The 21,050-nt window shown below is 39.6% G+C and overlaps 1 protein-coding gene across 8 annotated transcripts in view; it reads left to right on the forward strand.

The window, feature by feature from the left end:
* Nucleotides 1-21,050, forward strand: part of CD36 (CD36 molecule (CD36 blood group)) — a 206,392-nt gene that overhangs the window by 123,481 nt on the left and 61,861 nt on the right. Inside the window, exon 1 of one of the 8 annotated variants that reach the window (XM_008258296.4) lies at nt 16,369-16,850. The exons of 6 other annotated variants lie outside the window; for them this stretch is intronic. The gene's annotated coding sequence lies outside the window, so the exon portion shown is untranslated. Of the gene's footprint in view, nt 1-16,368; nt 16,851-21,050 lie in introns of those variants that run through there. One more of the 8 variants, XM_070071237.1, reaches the window with a different exon arrangement.

Below are 21,050 nucleotides of genomic sequence, written 5' to 3' on the forward strand. Positions count from 1 at the left end.
GTGGTTTGACCCCTTATACCCTCTCCACTCACTTAACCTGCTATGGTGTTTGTTGTGTATTTTTTTTTAATTAAAGACTTATTTATTTGAAAAGCAGAACATCAGAGAGAGAAGAAGAGACAGGAAGGAGTTTCCATTCACTGGTTTACTCCCCAGATGGCCTCAATGGCCAGATTGCTTTCTCAGGCACATTAGCAGGCAGCTAGATTGGAAGTAGAGCAGATGGGACCCAAACTGGCACTGCTTTATTGGATGCCAGCATTGCAGGCAGCTGCTTAACCCGCTGCACCACAACAATGGCCCCAACCTGGGGCTGTATTCTGCAGTCCTTAAGTAAAGTATCATTTCCTCCAACTGTTCCTTAACACCCTTCTACCACCTCACATTCCCTCTCAATACCTGGGTGTACATGTTACCATCTGCTATACCTGTCTATTATGAATCAGCCTGCCTTGCCATGCTACGGGATCCCTGGGAGGGGGATCAGGTTTTTGTTCAGTGGATTCTCACATTTTATACCAATTAAACACTCAGATGAAGAATACTTGCCAAATTATTTTATGTATCATTCACAAGGGCTCTAGATGAATTAAACATTTGTCTATGTCACTAGGGTAATAAAAGCAAACACAAACGAACACCAAAGGTAATGATTCCAGTTGTGATAGGAAAATAATTTCAAATGTGATCAACACATTTCAACAAGAAAGAGTTTGGCAGGAGCATAAAGGCTTGATCTTGAATGTGTCAGGCTCCTGGGTACTAACTGCTGGTGAAGGGAGTGGGATCCAAATTTGGTTCAGGTTGCAGGCATGACTCCATAGCAGTACACACTATGTAGGCAAAGGGTTGAGGGCAAGATAAGATTAGGAAAGGACACGTGCTCTGAGGGGTGAACCAAGTTCAGGGTCTGATCTAGTTTTAAATCCTTCCTCTGTGGTTTAAGCAAGGACTGGCAAGTGAGTACTGGAAATGAAAAAGTGAGAAGTATTATCCTGAAGCACACAGCTTGGTTTTAACAGCTGAGCAAATCAAACTAGGCTTAGCACACTCGTTCTCCAAAATTGGTATGCATAAGAATAAGCATAAATGGGGAACTTGGAACTCACAATGCTTTCGTTTAAGAAAATCATGATTGCTGTATTGCAATTATCAGCATTACTCTTGTTGTTTTCCTCATCTCTGTTTGTACCCTGTACCTTGCACCTCCCTGATTACCCAAAATTTTAATCCCCTTTTTAATACAGTGTGTCTGAATCCCTTCTGGATGGTTTTTAACAATTCACCTTTTATAATCTTGGTAGCCAGCTGCTGGAAAGATCCATAGTTCATTAATTATATTATCCTATTTTAATGTCCTCTTTGCATAAAGAAGAGTATATCTTCAATGTAGCAGTTGAGACTTACTCTGAATGAAATTTTGATGATTCGGATTTAAAATTTCTTCTCTCTCTCAATTCAATAGAGTTCACTCTCATCTGCTAGTTCACTTATCAGATGCCTGTAACAGCCTGGATTAGGCTGGGCCTACAGCCAAGAGCCAGAAGCTCCATTTAGGTCTTGCACATGGGTTCCAGGGACCCAACTATTTGAGTTATCACCTACTGTCTCCCAGGGTATGCATAAGTGGGAAGCTGTAGTTAAAATTCAGAACTGGAAATTGAACCTGGGCACATGGATATGGGATGTAGGTCCAATACTCAGTTTTACCTTCTCTTGATACAGAATAGTAATGAAGCTCTTAGGTGTTTCTGGACCTTTCAGCAGGTGATCTCTCCCTCTGCCGTGCTGGGCTCCATTCCTCATCTCAGCTACCCTTCCTTCTGTGCTTGGCACAGTTCTCTAACTTAAAATCTTTGTCCCAAGTCTTTTTCATACACCCATAACAATCTCTTCTGTTGTTCATCACTATGGCATCTTCCACTTATCCATCTTTCAAGTTGTATTTGGTCTTGTGGAATATTCTGATAGTATCTGCTACCAAATATATCAGTCTCCTGATGACAATGATATCCACAGCCAAGCTTTTTAGGTACCTTGTTTCTGCCAATGTCTTTTTGTCAAAGAGTACCAAGAGCACACTCATAGTCGACCAAACTGAATCTTATTTATTGTAAAGATGGAGGAGTATGTCACAAGGAATCAAGGGTGATCTAGTAAAAATGTATGTGTTAGCAGAACTCTGCTATGGGCTCTGCACTTTGTCTGATGGGTTGTGGAGGTGAGGGTGAAGGGGAATAGTGGAAACATCAAGGAAAATAGAGGTTTTCTCTGAATTGAATGTTGTCAGGAGGAAGAGCATGGTGATTTTGTAACTAAATATCTTCATCTTATCTGAGATGGGGAGGACTAGACTGAGGTTAAAGCTGTGATGGATAAAGCAGTAGCTGGTATTTATGTTAGGTGGGAAAGGAATGTATGGCTATCTATGGCTTGGGTGATGTTCATGTTTGGTCTGTGCTGTAGACCAAGAAAAAGCCAACATAGTTAAGAACAAAAACATGTATTTATTTTGGGTCTTTAGGATTGTAATCCAGGAGACAAAAAAGTCAAGCAGCCTTGAATATGTACTCTGAAGCTTTAAAAGATAATGGCTAAACTGTTAACAGCCTCTCTTGCTTATCACGTGTTGTGACTAGTGCATCAGGAATTTGCAAGAAAGAGATTGGGCAAGTTCAGGAAGCCAAAGAGTCTAAACTCATAGCTATTACAAGGATTAGTAATTTTTTGTTCCAGAAATTATAGTCCAGCCCAGTTCCCAATGTTAATAGGTCTCCAGATAGGTAGGTGTAGATGGCTCAGGTCAAAAGGTTAGCTGTGGAAGGACCTGAGGTGTGTTTAACCTGGAGTTCCTAACTCATTTTAAGTGCCAGGAACCAATGCTATTCTACTTTCTCTTAACAGCATTGACAGGTGGTTACAGAGGGGGTCTTGCTTGGCCTTGCTTGACTCATCGTGATCACAGAATGTCCTTGTCTAAAGTTAATGTTCTATGAAATTCCTTACGTTCAAGGCGAGAACGCCAAGGCCATCCGAGAGCACCAGGCCAGTATCTGAACATAGCGAGGCCTAACTGACAGTTCCAGATCAACTCCTGGATACTGGGCTTTTTGTGTTTCTCATGACAGAGTTCTTAATTGTTTTATAAAATCCACATTAAATCCAATTTTCACAACTTGGATGACAGTAGAAATAATATTCTTATAAAGTGCCTTTGTAATTTCCTCCCTAATCTCTGGGGTGTGCTCAACATATTGAGTAATTACAGAATTTCACTTCTGTTTTGCTGGTAATTTGATGATTAACAATAACCACAAAGCAGGGGCTGGCAACGTGGCTTAGCGAGTAAAGCCAACAACTGCAGTGCTGGCATCCCATGTGAGCGCTGATTCGAGTCCCAACTGCTCCACTTCTGATCCATCTCTCTGCTATGGCCTGGGAAAGCAGTAGAAGATGGCCCAAAATCTTGGGCTCCACACACACATGGGTGACCTGGAAGAACCTCTTGGTTCCTGGCTTCAGATTGGTGCACCTCTGGCTGTTGTGGCCATCTTGGGAGTGAACCAATGGATGGAAGAGCTCTCTTTCTTTCTCTGCCTCTGCCTCTCTGTAACTCTGCCTTTCAAATAAATAAATAAATCTTTCAGATTTTACAGAGAGAGGCAGAGAGAGAGAGAGAGAGGTCTTCCATCCAATGGTTCACTCTCCAGTTGTCTGCAATGGCCGGTGCTGTGATGATCCAAAGCCAAGAGCCAGGAGGCTTTACCCACTACACCACATCACTGGCCTCAAATAAATAATCTTTTAAAAATAAAAAAGAACCACAAGGGGAGATAAATCTGCATATAGGGGCTGGTGCTGTGGCGCAGTAGGTTAATCCTCCACCTGTGGCGCTGGCATCCCATATGGGCACTGGTTCTAGTCCCGGCTACTCCTCTTTCAATCCAGTTCTCTGATGTGGCCTGGTTAAGCAGTAGAAGATGGCCCAAGTCCTTGGGCCCCTGCACCCACGTAGGAGACCAGGAAGAAGCTCCTGACTTCTGGCTTCAGATCGGCGCAGCTCTGGCCATTGTGGCCTTTTGGGGAGGGAACCAACGGATGAAAGACCTTTCTCTCTGTCTCTCCTTATCACTGTCTATAGCTTTACCTCTCAAATAAATAGATCTTTTTTTAAAAAATCTGCATATAACTGTAACATGCACAAAGCATATAAGAAATTGATACTTTTTGGTAGTTACATCTAAAAACTAATTGTTTTATAAATGAAAAATATATAAAATTGGAAAATATGAAATAAAATTGGCTATTGTGAACAAATTGAGGTGTCTTTCCACTTGCTAAATATAGAAATATCTTAATAATCAGATTGTAGAATCTTGGAGTTGGGAATTATTCTAAATTGATGTATTACTGAAAAAAAATATGTGTGTATATATATATGTATATATATATATATATATATACACATACATATGTATTAGAGAGAGACAGAGAGAAAGGTCTTCCTTTTCCAGGTGATTCCTCCTGGTCTCCCACGTGGGTGCAGGGCCCAAGAACTTGGGCCATCCTCCACTGCCTTCCTGGGCCACAGCAGAGAGCTAGACAGGAAGAGGAGCAACTGGGACAGAATTCGGTGCCCCAACCGGGACTAGAAACCAGTGTGCCAGCGCCACAGGAGGAGGATTAGCTAAGTGAGCTGTGGCACCGGCCTGAAAATATATATTTTAATAAACTTAAATAAATGCTATTAGAAATATATGCTCAACTCCCTGTTTAGATATTCTAGATATCTCCTGAAATAGGTGGCATATCTGAGTTCTTGTGTTAAAAATGTTTTCTTATCTGTGCTATCATTTTTAATTTGATTTTTACATTGACAAAATCATTTTAGGATGCTTCATGGCAAAATTTAATAGAATGAAAAATTTATTTTGGTGGAAATAATTTGAAACTCATGCATAGTAGTTTTTTTGTTTGTTTGTTTTTTGTTTTGGTAACACAGTTTCCATGAACTGTTTGAAAAATCCCCTGTATACATGGATTTCAAGTTTTTTACCACAATAAAAATATCTTTTAATTACATTTCCCATGAACTTTTTGAAATACCCTCATATATGCTTTTAAAACAAAAGCTGCACAATAATTTCAAGGTTTTGATACCGTATGTTTTTCCATCCTTGATTTATTCACTTTTTATTTTTCTTTTTAATAATTGACAGGTGATATTGTTTACATTTATCATGTACAACATGATGTTTTGAAGTATAAGTTCCTGTATCTTTGTCAAATGGCTAAATTTAGGTTATTATCTTAGAAATTATCTTACACAATTAGATTTTTTTGTGACAAAAACACTTAGTATCCATTCTCTTAACATTCCAGAACACAATATAATATTGTTAACTATAGCCACCATGCTGTGTAATAGATTGTGTGACCTTGTGCTTCCTAACTATAATTTTGCCTTCAGTGACTAAAATCTCTTGTCCCCCATGAACTTCCCCAGCCATTGAGAATTTCCATTCTACTGTACTTCAATGTGATGAACTTTTTGTAGATTCCACACCCAATATTTCTTTCAAAAATTTATGGGAAATGAAGATAATAGCCAAGTTTATTTTGTCACAAAAAATTGAAATCTGTGCATACAAGGGCTGTTCAGAATGTTCATGAAAAGAAAAATGTATGCAAGGAAAAAAACTAGATGGGCCAGCGTTGTGGCAAAGCAGGTGAAGCCACTGCCTATGGTGCCAGCATCCCATATGGGCACTGGTTCGGGACCCAGCTGCTCTACTTCTAATCCTACTCTCTGCTGTGGCCTGGGAAAGCAGTGGAAGATGTTCCAAGTGCTTGGGCCCCTGCACTCATGTGGGAGACCTGGAAGAAGCTCCTGGCTTCTGATCAGCCCACTTCCAGCCCCTGTGGCCATTTGGGGAATTAACAAGCGTATGGAAGACTTCTCTCTCTCTCTCTCTGGCTCTGCCTCTCTGTAACTCTGTGTTTCAAAATAAATAAATAAATATTTTTTAAAAACACATGGATTTTAAATCATTTTTTTTGCACCAAAATTTGCATTAGCAGAAAGCTGGAATCAGGAGCCAGAGCCAGGAATTGGACCCTGACATTCTGATGTGGATGTAAGCACCTTAACTGCAAAGCTAATTGCTCACTCTTTTTTATCATTTATTTTATTTTATTTTATTTTATTTTATTTTATTTTATTTTATTGGACAGTCAGAGTTAGTGAGAGAGAGAGACAGAGAGAAAAGTCTTCCTTCCATTGGTTCGCCCCTAAAATGGCCGCTATGGGCAGTGCTCTGCGCCGATCCGAAACGAAGCCAGGAGCCAGGTGCTTCTCCTGGTCTCCTATGGGGTGCAGGGCCCAAGCACTTGGGCCATCCTCCACTGCACTCCCAGGCCACAGCAGAGAGCTGGCCTGGAAGAGGAGCAATCGGGACAGAATCCAATGCCCTGACCAGGACTAGAACCTGGTGTGCCGGCGCCACAGGCGGAGGATTAGCCTAGTGGGCCGCAACGCTGGCCTATCATTTATTTTTTCACTATTTATTTATTTATTTGAGATAGAGAAAGTGTACTTCCATCCACTAGTTCATTCCTGGAATCCCCACAACAGCCAGGGTGAAGCTAGGGTTGAAGCTGGGAGCTGAGGACTCATTCCAGTTTTCTCTTGGGGGTAGATGGAACCCAGTCACTGAGCTATCACCACGGCCTCCCAGAGTATGCATTAGCAGGAAGCTGTAGTCAGGAGCTAGAGCCTGCCATTGAACCCAAGTACTCAGATGTGGGATGGGGCTGTCTCAATGGCTAGGCTAAACATCTGCCCATGCCTAATTTTAATTGGGCTATCTGTTTTCTTGCTAGTGAGTTGTGTTGTTCATATATTTTTGGATATTAAGACTTTATCAAATGCATAGTTCACAAATATTTTCTATTCTGTGGGTTGTCTTTTGACTCTGTTGATTATTTTCTTGACTGTGCAGATTTTCTAGTGTGATATATAATCCTTTATGTCTGTTTTTGTTTGTATTGCCTATGCTTTCGAGGTCATATCCCAAAACTCATTTCCCAGCCCAATGTTATGGAGATTTTCACCTATCCAGCTCTTTTCAGTAGTTGGATAGTAATAGATCTTATATTTAAGTCTTTAATCCATTTTTGAGTGTTCTTTTTTGTATGATTGAGGTAGAGTTCTGATTTCATTCTTCTGCTTATGTGTCCCTTTTCCACACACCACTTATTGGAAATACTGTCCTTTCCTCATTGTGTGTTGTTGGTGACTTTGAAACTCAGCTGATTGTAAGTGCATGAGTTTATTTCTGGGCTCTTCTTCTATTCTGATCCATTGTTCTATGTGTCAATTTTATGCCAGTACCACTATAACTTTGTAATATATTTTGAAGTTAAGAAGTGTAATGACTTCAGCTTTGTTCTTTTTGCTCAAGATTGCTTTACATATTTGGAGTCTTTATTGGGTCCATATTTTCTGATTTTTTTTCCATTTCTGTGAAGATCATTAGCATTTTGAGAGAATGCATTGACTATGTAGATGTCTTTGGGTAGTATAGACATTTTAACAATATATGGCATCTTTAAAAAGTTCATGAAAATGGACATTATAAAAATGCGCAGATTTAAAAAGTTTTGCACTAGAATAAATATTTTCATTTGTCATGAACTTTTTGAAGTATTATCATTGATTATTCCAGTCCATGAACTCAAAATATCTTTTGATTTATTTAGATCTTTTAAAATTACTTCCAATTGATTCTTAAGGGGTTTGATTGTGAAATATGATAAAAGCAATACAAAAGAAATACTGTTCTGTTTTCTACCTCTGGTCTGTGGAGCTATTTTTATTAACTTCATTGTTCACCCTTCACTGTTCACCCTTTAGTTACTTTTGAAGAGACCATCTACACAAAGAAAGGTGCTCATTCTCCTTAAGGTTTATCTTTTCTCAGGGTCCTACTTCATCTCTCCTGTTTTCAATAAATATGTAGGTCCATTATATAGGAGCCAGAAATAATAATCTACTGAACAGGAAATTGAAGTTGAGAAGTTGAAATACCAGTCAGACTTCTTAACGTTGGGGAGACAATGAGGCTTCAAAAACAAATTAGAGATTCCTATCAATGGCTAAGGAGATGAGGTCTCTTCAACTTTTATATTAATTATGGCAGCAATTTTAATCCTTAAGTTCTGAATAGTGCAATCATTAAATTAGAGTGAGATTCTGATAACTGAACTGTCTTTTGGTTAACATTAATAGAAGATAATATATATATAATAGAAATTAATTATTTGGGAAATTAAAATAGTAGTCGAAGTCTATTTAAATATTTATTTTCATTTTGTTTGAATGGCAGAGAAAGTGAGCAAGAGTGACAATGAGAGAGATTGATTAATTGATTGATTGATTTTTCATCTGCTGGCTCACTCCCCAAATGCTCAGAACAGTTGTGGCTGGGCAGGCCAAAACTGGGAACTCAGAGTCTCCCACCTGGGAGGCAGGAACTCATGTATTTGTGGCATCACCTGCTGCCTCCTAGAGTGCACATCAGCAGGAAACTGAAGCCAGAAGCAGGGTCAGAACTGGAACCCAAGCACCCCAGTGTGCAATGCAAGTGTCCAATCCACAGGTTCTAAATGCCTGCTCCCTGGAATTTTTGTGCCAAATCGAACTTGTACATAGCCGGTGCCGCGGCTCAATAGGCTAATCCTCCACCTGCGGCGCCAGCACACGGGTTCTAGCTCTGGTCTGGGTGCTGGATTCTGTCCCGGTTGCTCTTCTTCTAGTCCAGCTCTCTGCTGTGGCCTGGGAGTGCAGTGGAGGATGGCCCAAGTGCTTGGGCCTTGCACCCGCGTGGAAGACCAGGAGGAAGCACCTGGCTCCTGGCTTCAGATGGGTGCAACGCGCTAGCCGCAGTGGCCATTGGGGGGTGAACCAATGGTAAAGGAAGACCTTTCTCTCTGTCTCTCTCTCTCACTGTCCACTCTGCCTGTCAAAAAAAAAAAAAAAAACCACAACCTTGTACATAGTTAGCCAATGTACTTTCGGATTGCGTGTTCTTTGATATCCCTACCAGGAAAGTTGCTACAGATAAACATTTATTACTGTGATAGTCAAGGGATATTTTGTTTGTCAAAATTAGCTCAATGCTGTAAATGGAAATGAAAGATAATTAGTGTCAGTTTCCTTATTCTGGTACTTGACACATTTTTGTGAATTCTTTAGTCATTACAGATAATCTTAAAATAGTTGCCAAATAAAATGAGAATATTTCCCTTCTTTGCTTACCCTTTGGGACAAAGGGTAGTGATGCTTTTTAGATACACAATTTACTCAGATTATTTCTTGGAAAGTTTTTTTGTTTATACTATATATATATAGTATATGTATAGTATATATATGTGTGTATATATATATATGGATAGGTATATATTCTCTTTATCTTAAATCTTTAAACTGTTAGAATAAACTTAAATTTTAGACAGTGATAATCGATGAATGGTTACCACCAGGCAAGATTATATAATAATTTTGTATTTTATATGTTGCTGCTTCCTCATGAGATTCCTCACTTGAGTGCAGTTCCTGGTCCTGGACTACGTACATAGAATTAGCGGTGTCTCCTGCCTATTTGCCTGTGGCTTTTGCAGTTCAGCCTGTCTCTTGACCTTTGCTTCCTTGTCTTACCCTCTTATCTTCGCCTCTCTCCTGCTTCATGACACTGAAGTGCTTTCTCACCATGCATTACCTTGAAAGCTGAGCAAGGAGACAAATGCTGACCCAGGGATAGCAAACTGTGAGTTGAAGGGTGTGAGGAATGAGAAGTAAGGAGATCAAATATTTCCTAATACAAGTTGAGGTCTGTAGGTTCTCTTGCAGTCTGCTTTGCTCCTTGTTAGCTTCATTTTATATTTCCCATTTCAACCAGAGCCAATATAAAGGAAATGTTAAGTTCTTTGGTGCCATTGACCTTGAGTGTTTTGTCTTTGCTTTTAGTAAACTGTTAGCTTCAGTTGTTATCTAGATATTATTAATTCTCTTCTTTTTTCCCCTGCTGTTATATCCAAGAGTGCCATCAGTAACACCCACGCATAATGGTTCAGTCTTCCCCCTTCCATTCTAGCCCTCTCTGCTGGGGCTGTTGTTGCACACTGGGAGTACATTCCTCCCTTGTCCACACTGTCTCCAATGGGCCGACTTCTCTTCATCAGGATAAACACAAGTTCTAGTTCAGGGTCTTTTTCCTTCCCATGACTGTACTGTTAGTCCTCTGGCTGAGCTTCTCATCCCAAATTATTGAGTTTCATGTGACCTTTTGAAAGTATGAACTCTTATCCTGCCGCTCCCTGTATTTATATTTCTTAGTAATTTTATTCGGCTTTCAGAATCAAGTTCTAAAGCTCTTTAGAATATCATGCAAGGAACTTAAAGGCCTGGTTTTCACCCACTTTCCTTGCTTTTTGCCACTTCCCTAACACTTGTCTCTTAGCTTTCCAAACATCACTCTATTCCTACCTCTGAATTGATACATGCCATTCTTTCTGTTCCTTTTGTCCTTTCTCTCATGTGACTAGCAAAGTTTTTATTCACTGAAGCCCTTCTATTATATTACCTTCTATTCTCAATAAGTCCAGAATTTTTCCGAGATCCTATTTTATTGATGTTTGTATCCCAGTGCCATGCTCAGAGTCTGGAGTACAGTCAATGGCCAGTAGGGCTGCAAAGGAATAAATTTGTTCCTTAAACCCTTTTCTCCTTCTTAACCCAGAGCTCATCATTCTTGTCATTACTCTTTACAGTTTCTCCCCACAAAACTTAGGGTGGAAGCTTCATGAAAGCTCTTGGGGTTTCCCCTGATGTTAGTTCTTCAATATAAAAATGATGTGCTCTGTGGCATTGGAGAGCTTTGAGTTCAAATCTAGCTCTGCTACACATTTGTTGAGTGACATTGAATGAGAATACTCAGTGCCTCATTTTCTCTATTAGCAAAATGGGTTCAAATGATCTTATGGTTAAGATGTTGAAAACCAAGCCATGTATGAGAAATCTGAAACTGTTTCCTCATTTGAAAAAGAATTAAATGAGATTAAATTACCTATAACATCTCTTCCAAAGTTCAGGATCAAGACACATGAATTTGTTCTTTGTTCTTTTACTATCTGTCTATGACATTTAGACAGCAACTTCTAATGTCATGTCTCTGCTTCTTTGTTAAAATGAGGAAATGGTAGCAGATGCTACGAGATGCTATGTAAAGAATCAATGCCAAGGTTATTTGATCATCTGAATTTATGCATCAGTGCTTCTATTTCCTTTCTTTCTATGTATACACTAGAGTTTCCAAAGTATGTTTGTATCATGATTGACAGAGATATCTTGAACTGGAAAAAATATTCTAGATTTTCAAAGCAAATGACTGGGAACTGGCAAGCAATGGCAAAAAGATCTTGGTCCAATTCCAAACAAAAGAAAATTTTTTGGATGTTGACATTTAGATATGCATAGAATTATATAGCAAAATTATGTAAAGACTTTAATGCAATTTTATGTATGACATCCAACTAACGTATTTTGCAATGAGAACACTAATATTTTAAAAACTTGTAGAGGTCACTAAAAGTATTAACAATTTGGGGCCGGTGCTGTGGTACAGTGGGTTAAAGCCCTGGCCTGAAGCGCTGGCATCCCATATGGGTGCTGGTTCTAGTCCTGGCTGCTCCGCTTCCTATCCAGCTCTCTGCTATGGCCTAGGAAAGCAGTAGAAAATGGCCCAAATCCTTGGGCCCCTGCACCCACGTGGGAGACCCGGAAGAAGCTCCTGGCTTTAGATCAGCGCAGTTCCGGCCATTGTGGCCATCTGGGGAGTGAACCAATGGATGGAAGATCTCTCTCTCTCTGCCTCTTCTCTCTCTGTGTAACTCTGACTTTCAAGTAAATAAAATAAAATCTTTTAAAAAAATGTATTAACAATTTGTTTAAGGGCTTAAGGGGTCTTAGAGGAAAAGGTAAAATCTTGGAGGGTACAAATCATTCTAAAGTTGACTATAGTACTGATGCATAAGTAATAAACCTGCAAAAGAAAACTTGACCCCAGGTCAAAGTCCAGTCTTGTTTATTTTTAAATTTTAGAAATGGATGATTAGGAATCAAAGTCACTGGGCTCCTGATCTCATCTATTTCAATTTAGTTATGCATGGATCCTCTTATGACAGCCATAATTTTTTTTTCTGTTCAGGTTTTGGTATTCTAAGGGATTCTTTTTGAAGCCATTATCCTCTTCAGGAGTGCCTACTTTAGTTATTTTATACTTCCCTTTTTGTGCTTATTTTAAGAAAATCTTATTTTCTAAAGCATGAAAATTTCTGTGGAATTCCGTTATTAGAGACAGTTGAGTAATTGAAGTGAGGTTCATACATATGCTATAAAGGTGTAGTAGATAAAGCTGCCACCTCGATGCTGGCATCCTATTTGGGCACTGGTTCATGTCCCAGATGCTCTGCTTTCTTTTTCTTTTCTTTTCTTTTTTTTTTTTTTTTTTTTTTTTTTTTGACAGGCAGAGTGGACAGTGAGAGAGAGAGACAGAGAGAAAGGTCTTCCTTTACAATTGGTTCACCCCCCAATGGCCACTGCGGCCAGTGCGCTGCGCCCATCCGAAGGCAGGAGCCAGGTGCTTCTCCTGGTCTCCCATGGGGTGCAGGGCCCAAGCACTTGGGCCATCCTCCACTGCACTCCCTGGCCACAGCAGAGAGCTGGCCTGGAAGAGGGGCAAACAGGACAGAATCCGGCGCCCCGACCAGGACTAGAATACAGCTCCCTGCTGCTGGCCTGGGAAAAAAGAGAAGGCGAACAAAGTACTTGGGCCTTGTCACACATGCAGGAGACCTGGATGAAGCTCCTGACTTCAGCCTGGCCCAGCCCTGGCCACTGAGGCCATTTAGGGAGTGAGCAGCAGATGGAAGATCCCTCCCCTCCGCCCTCTACAACTCTGACAAAGGAGTGCTGAACATCATAGTCATAAAAAGAATACAGGATAGCTCCATTTTATCCAGATGACTCCTATATAACTATACTTCATAGAGGGCAATATTTGTGTGTGTTTGTGTCTAAGGTGAAATGAGCTGCTTAATTTAGAACACTCATTTGTCAAGCATTTAATTTGATACTGCTTGGAAATGATCATTCTAAAACATTTCTGGTCATTTTAAATATCCTTAATATTCTAAAAAGGAGCTAAACTCTCACTAATACTTTGTGACCTAACATAATCAATTTCCCTCTTTGGAAAAGGTATTAAAAGTGAAATGTATTAGATGAGGAAATCCAGTCTTCTCTACAGACTGCCTGGCCTATGTCCTGGATTCCTAATCACCACATAACTCTCCATTCTTGTCTTCCTGTCGGAAAAGAAACATATCACTAATACTAGTTTGAGATAGGATTGGCCCAGTTTGCATCCAGTGTTCATCCTGGACCAGTAATGCTTGATCAATGATAGGCAACATTATCTATGGTCTAACTTCAGGAGGAGCCCAAACCGATCATGTACACAGAAAGCTTACAGTGGAAGGCGTTGGCCTCCGACAGAACAGGGAAGCATTCTTTACAAAGAGAATCTCAACAAGGAAGGCAGAGCTCGTTTTCAGGAAGAGTTTTGTAAAGACATTGAGACTGTGCATTAGATGGACTGACTCTTCAGTGAAGTAGGAAATAAAATGGTGTCTTGAAGTCATGTTTCCCAGCAAATTCTTAAAAGAATAAAGAAGATGTAGAAAAGCTACTAGGATGAAGGTAGGAAACATAATGTGGAAAACAAAGTAAAGGACTGATGAGCATTTATTAACCACAATTCGGTTCATATATAATTTTTTTTAAAATATATTTGATTATCTAATGAATGTTTATTATTGGAAAAGGAGAGTATTACAAAAAGAGGGAGAGACAATTGCTCTCTTTTTGCCAAGTCTTTCTCCACACCTCTTTCTAGAAGAAAATGCTTTGAACTATTTCCAGATACAATGCTATTCTTTGATTCTTTTAAAACAAAATTACTTTCAACATTAATCTTTGATTTCCTCGTGTAGAAAAGAATTAGCTTTTATATTACCACATGCAATACCATTCCATAATCATCCACCACCTCCACAAACATACTTCTGTTGTACCAGTCCCATTGGTATAGTTCCTTTTTTAATACTTCGGATTGTTTTCATAATTATTATGAATTTTCTTCCTTACTGAGCCAGGAATTACATAATGATGACTTTCTTCCTGGTACACTTATTTTTCTCCTGGTTACAATAATCATTTCCTTAAATCTCCTGCACTCCTGATTGATTTCTGCTCCCTCCCTTCCTACCCTGGCCTGTTGCATAATTCTCACCCTGAGACTTCCTTTCCATCTTTTTGTAGAAATTCTCTTTGTCTCTACATTGACAGATGGGCTATTTCCTCAGTCCTCTTTCTTCTGACTTCTCTTTTTGGTGGAATTTTTATTCTGGGGTAGTGCATATATTAAAATATATTCTTGAAAACTTGCATGTAGACTAACAGTTGGAAATTGATTTCCTTCAGTTTACTAAAGAGATTGCTCATTTCACTTGAAATTCCAAGTATTGTGTTGAAGCATAATTTCTTTCTGATTTGTATGTGGGCCTGCTCTCAAGTCCACCCACCAGAGGCTTTGCTGACTTTCTGTTTATTCTCTACACTCTTTAGTGTTCTGAAGACAGGCAGGTGGGCAGGCCATGATGTGTGGCCCTTTGAATCCATTGTACTGATGCTGGATGGCTTCTCCCACTCTGGAAACTTAGATCCTTCAATTTAGGAAAATACTGCCTTCTATCCCACTTTTTTTATTTTGTTGATGGTTTTGTTTTGTTTTCCATGGAAATCCCACTGGATTTTCTCTATTCCAAAGTCACTTCAACATTCCTACTGTTGTGCTCTATTATATTCACAGCCGTTGTATAAATTTCCCAGGTTATCACCCCTTTTGCTTTTCCTTGTGGGGCTTTGTGATGTTCTGTTTCACTAGCTTCATCATGTAATGTCTTAGTTGTCCGATGGCATCAATCATAACATTTTCTTAGAGTCCCCTGTCTCGTAGTGACCTTTGTCAATTCGTTGTTTTTAATTTTTTTTCTTATATGTCAGGTTTTCGTTAAATGACTGATGGTGTTTGGTTCTATTTCAGTTTGTTTGTATTTATTTATTTATTTATTTATTCTCTCTCAGAGAGAAGAGAGAGACTGTTCCCATTGACTGGTTTACTCCACATGTACTTTCAATGGGCAGGGAAGCCAAAAATGGGAGCTGGGAATACAATCCAAGTCTCCTACATGGGTGGCAGAAACCCTTCTTGAACTGCCACTGCTACCTACTATCTTCTGAGGCCCTGTCATTGGACAAAGGCAAGACCAGGAATGCATTCGAGTGCAAAATCTTAGCCATGTATAAACTAGTTGAAAAAATGACCAAGATTTGGATGGAATTTTCTCTTATGTACATGTGGTTACAGTTTTATGTCACGTATGATCCTTATTCTCTCATAAGTAAGAGGGATTTTATAATTTTTAAAGGTTTATTTATTTGAGAAGCAGAGTTACAGACAAAGAGAGGTCTTCTATCTGCTGGTTCACTCCCCAGGTGGCTGGACAGCCAGGAGCCAGAAGCTTCTTCCAGGTCTTCCACTTTGATGCAGGGTCCCAAGCACTTGGGCCATCTTCCCTGCTTTCCCAGACCATTAGCATGGAGCTGGATCAGAAGTAGACAGCTGGGACTTGAACCAGCACTCATATGGGATGCTAGTGCTGCAGGTGGAGACTTAACCTCATATGCCATAGTGCCTGCCCTGGATTTTGTAGTTTTTATAATATTTTTGTGCCTTTTGTAAGGTTAGCAACAGTAGCAGGCTCTAATAGCAGTCAAGAAGGAAGGGTCCAAATGTAGCAGCCAAGCTTAACTTGGCTCAGTATTGTTAAACCTTGAGCAAATTACTAACCTCTCCCAGCATCCCTCTTGCCATCTGTAATGCTGAAAAAACAATGATACCTCGAAGGGTCACTCAGATTCATTGAGAGGATTCCTATGACATTTTTCAAGCCCTGTGTAGTCCGTGTTCAGTGCACTTGCTCTCAGTCAGCAGTATCATGGGACACAATGTAGATTTTTTTTTTCAACAAATGTGCTTCTTAGAAGATGATTTCACATGAATATATTTAACAAGGAATAAAAATAGTAATGTTACTCTTTGAAAAGTCAGTCAACACACAAGGCTGTGTTGCCTGCCCGCTAGTCCTATTCTAGAGACATGCACCGTGTGCTTTTAAGTCCTCACCGGAAGCAGCCCAAAGAGGGAAGGAGAATGGAGGGGTCCAGATACGGTCGAGGTGGAATTCGCTATTACATGTAAATACTTTCCCAGTTACCTCATTTCTGGAAGTTGCTCATATCTAAAGAGGTATTCATGAGTTTTAACTGAAGCTCATGCAAGTTCAAGGTAAAAGGAGCCTGGTCTCTGTCCCAGGGACATTGATGTTACCTCCCTAATAGGACAGAGCAAGGCTGCCCTTCTTATTGCCTAAGCCAGTTGAGCAATAGAGAACGGAGCCAGCCCAGGGCAGAGAGAGGGCCATGCGCTGGGACAGTGTGCTGGCCTCCAACTGACCTCTGCATTGGGCAGGCCAGGAGAGCCTGAACAGGCAGCACTAGGTTTATGTGGCGCCAGGAGCTTGGATTTCCAAAGGAGAGATCTGGGAGGCCTCAAGATGTCTCAAGTAACAGGAAGGGGGATGAGGAGAAAACCTGGACATCTAAAAAGGTATCAGTAGTTTAGGAATAAGAACAAAGAACCTTTTATTTTAAAATGACTTCCTGTCTCTGCTTTCCAATTGGAAAAATACGATTCACCCCTGAATTTAATTTCTTTGAATAAATATGCACTACTTCTGTTTTTATTTTATAGTAAATTGTTATACAAGCCTCAGGTTTCTTGTTTGCATAGCCCTAAATATAAGTGTTTGCTTTTTCTAATAATTACAGTAAAATGATAAGCTCTTGTTTTTATTATATAAATGGAACAGAGTTCATGTATTTCAAATATACAGTTTGAAGAATGTAATGATACTTTCCACCTTCCCTCCCTCTCTCCTTGGCTTCAACCCTCTCTTTCCTTTCTTATTTTTCTTTTAGTTGTTTCAATAACGTCCTTTCAGTTTACTTTATCATCACAAGATTAAAATGACAGGCTCTCTTGTTGATGAACAACTTAAAACGTTATCCCTCTTAGTATTTTTTTGTTTGTTCTACTTAATACTTTTGGTTGAATTCTGTAATCAATACACAGTTATTTTTAAGTGTTGAAACTTAACTGAAAAGTGATCACTATTAAATATAAGAGTGGGAATAAGAGAGGGAAGAGATGTACAATTTGGGACATGCTCAAGCTGACTTGCCCCAAACGGTAGAGTTAGAAACATACCAGGGGATTCCAATTCAATCCCATCAAGGTGGCATGTACCAATGCCATCTCACTAGTCCAAGTGATCAATTTCTGTTCACAGTTGATCATAATGATAGGACTAAGAGTCAAAGGGATCACATAAACAAGACTAGTGTCTGCAAATACTAACCGATAGATTAAAAAAGGGAGAGAACGATCCAACATGGGAAGCGAGATACACAGCAGACTCATAGAATGGCAGATGTCCTAAACAGCACTCTGGCCTCAGAATCAGCCCTTAAGGCATGCCCATGAGAGTATTTCAGGCGTGGAAAGCCAAGACACTCTGGCAAAAAAAAAAAAAAAAAAAAAAAAAAAAAAAAAAAAAAACCTAAATGAAAGATCTCTGCGAGTGAGATCCCAGTGGAAAGAATGGGTCATCAAAGAAGGAGGTACCTTTCTCTGAAGGGAGGAGAGAACTTCCACTTTGACTATGATCTTGTCTAAATATGATCAGAGTCGGTGAACTCAGGGGGCTTCCGTAGCCTTGGCAGCTCATGACTAGAGCCTAGGGTGATTACTGGTGCCATAAACAAGAGTGTCAATTTGTTACGTTAGCCGGCGCCGTGGCTCAATAGGCTAATCCTCCACCTTGCGGCGCCGGCACACCGGGTTCTAGTCCCGGTCGGGGCGCCGGATTCTGTCCCGGTTGCCCCTCTTCTAGGCCAGCTCTCTGCTGTGGCCAGGGAGTGCAGTGGAGGATGGCCCAGGTGCTTGGGCCCTGCACCCCATGGGAGACCAGGAAAAGCACCTGGCTCCTGGCTCCTGCCATCGGATCAGTGCGGTGCGCCGGCTGCAGCGGCGGCCATTGGAGGGTGAACCAACGGCAAAGGAAGACCTTTCTCTCTCTGTCTCTCTCTCTCACTGTCCACTCTGCCTATCAAAAAAAAAAAAAAAAAAAAAAAAAAAAAAAAAATTTGTTACGTCAACAGGAGCCACTGTGCACTTACTCCTCATGTAGGATCTCTGTCCTTAATGTGCTGTACATTGTGATTTAATGCTATAACTAGTACTCAAACAGTATTTTTCACTTTGTGTTTCTGTGTGGGAGCAAACTGTTGAAATCTTTACTTAATGTATGCTAAACTGATCTTCTGTATATAAAGAGAATCGAAAATGAATCTTGATGTGAATGGAAGGGGAGAGGGAGCAGGAAAGGGGAGGGTTGCGGGTGGGAGGGAAGTTATGGGGGGGAGAGAAGCCATTGTAATCCATAAGCTGTACTTTAGAAATTTATATTCATTAAATAAAAGTTAAAAAAACATGACAGGCTCTTATCCACAATAAGAGACAGAGGAATACACTAAGATCACACTAAAATTTATATTACTTAGCAAAACAGCAAAAATCTATAACTGTCATAAAGACCTTAATTTTAATGCTTATAGTCTACCTGGTTTTAAATTTAAAAATTACTAACATATTCCCAAAGTTATACACTAACCCTTAATTTTGTATCATTATTTTGTTATTACATTTGCTCTTTTTTAAAATAGTAAGTCAGCATATTTGTCCTCATTTTCTAAAATTAAATGGGGCTTTCTTCAACTTGAAAACCACCAAATGGCAAAATAGAGATGCCTTTAAAAGATGATTGAAGTCATTCTCTTCTTTTTGGCACCAGGCAAAACTATGGTTCTTTGAAGCAAAATATTTTTAAGTGCGTATTTGAAAGGCAGAATGACAGAGATAAGAGGGAAAGACAGATAGAGAAACATGAACCCGATGATTAGGTCTGAACCAAGCCAAAGCCATGGGCCAAAACTCCCTCTGGATCTCCCACATGGATGGCAGAGGCCCAGGCATCTGGGCCATCTTCTGCTTCCTCCTCAGGCTCATTAGCAAGGAACCGGATTGGAAGCAAAGCAGCCGGGACTGGAATTGTCGCTCTGATATGGAATGTTAGTGCCACACACAATGACTTGGCCATGCCAAGCCAGCTCCCTGGAGCAAAAACATTTAGTTCCTGTTTGTCTTATTTATACAAGTACAATTAGAACTTTTAGCAGCTTAAAAGTAATTGCTTTCAAATTCTAATGTGAAAACTTTTTTTTTCTAACAGTATTTGTACATAGCTGGTACTCGATTAATTTGAAATGATTTTCACTTCTGAAGTCGCAATGCAATGTTTGCTTCCTCAGAGCTTCTGGCCTATTGTAGAAATTACTAGATCTTTCTATAGATGGGGCAGTCTCTTCTGCCTTTGTCTTCCTCTGCATAGGACAATGCCTATGTTGATCTCTGACTTGCGTTTGACAGAAGACCTGGAACCTCATCTCCTCCATGGAGCCCAACAGTTCTTTTCAAGGGTCCTTCTGGGTAGCTCCTGCCATGAATCTCCCTCTGTAGCACCTATTGTGCTATTTTAGCATATATATGTATATATGCATTTCTATTAAGCAAGGGTTTTTGTTTACTTATTTTCACAAGGGTTTTTATTTACTTATTTTACAAGTATCTCAAGTTAAGGGACTGATTTATTAAACTAAATGTCTATGTAAATAAGTTTTGTTTTGATTATAATCTATGTTATGAAAACAAAGAAAATAATTCTAAAACATCAAAGTAGCAAAGGAAAATGGTTCTACTGAGAAACTTTTTAAGCTATATTTATTTATTGAATTGAAAGAATCACAAAATGAGAGGCAAAGACAGGGAGAGGGATAGAGAGAGCTTTCATCCACTAGTTTACTCCCACAAGTGATAACACCAACCAAGTCTGGGCCAGGCAGAAGCCAGGGCCAGGAACTCCATCTGGGTTTCCTGCATGGGTGGAAGGGGTCCAAGTACTTGGGCTATCAGTCACTGCTTCTCAGTCATATTTCAGGAACCTGGGTCAGAAGCCGAGCAGTTGGGACTAGAATCAGTGCTGTGTTATGGGATGCCAGTGTCATCAGTGGTGACTTAATCTGCTGTGACACTACTCTGGCCATTTTGGAGAGACATATGTTGGCAAATGTTAAAGTTTTAGATAAGGGAAAAAATGTTAAGCTTGTTTTTTTAGTCCTTATTTTTCCTATGAATGCTTGGTAATACTTATTGTCTAGACTGATAACCTCAAGGTCACCTATTTCATCCTAATTTTGGATATGTTTCCATTTATCTAGTATGCTTTTTCCTGTTTCAGTAACCACCTATGTAAAAAGGCTAATGTAACTTAATTTGTAGGATTATTTTGAGATTTAAATAATCACACATGGAAGTGCTGAGCATCAAATCTGACCCTCTCCTATAATTTTCTTGTTGCCCCACAGGATAGATAAGAAATAGAAAATTTTAATTTTTACATTTCATAACCATTTATATAATTAAATTTTAAAGACTTGAAATAAAATTAAAAATTACAAAGAACTCTGACCCAGAATAGTTTTAAAAAATCAACTGCACACTAGTAACAGAATGCTACTCACAGTGCATGGCAATCAAAAACAGGTCCTTATGATTCCAGTTATCCAGGAGCTTAAGATTAACTTGAATCACACTGCTCAAGTAGAACAAAGACAAATAATATTTTAAAAA

The sequence above is a fragment of the Oryctolagus cuniculus genome, chromosome 3, assembly GCF_964237555.1.
Source record: "Oryctolagus cuniculus chromosome 3, mOryCun1.1, whole genome shotgun sequence".
NCBI classification, from domain to species: Eukaryota; Metazoa; Chordata; class Mammalia; order Lagomorpha; family Leporidae; genus Oryctolagus; species Oryctolagus cuniculus.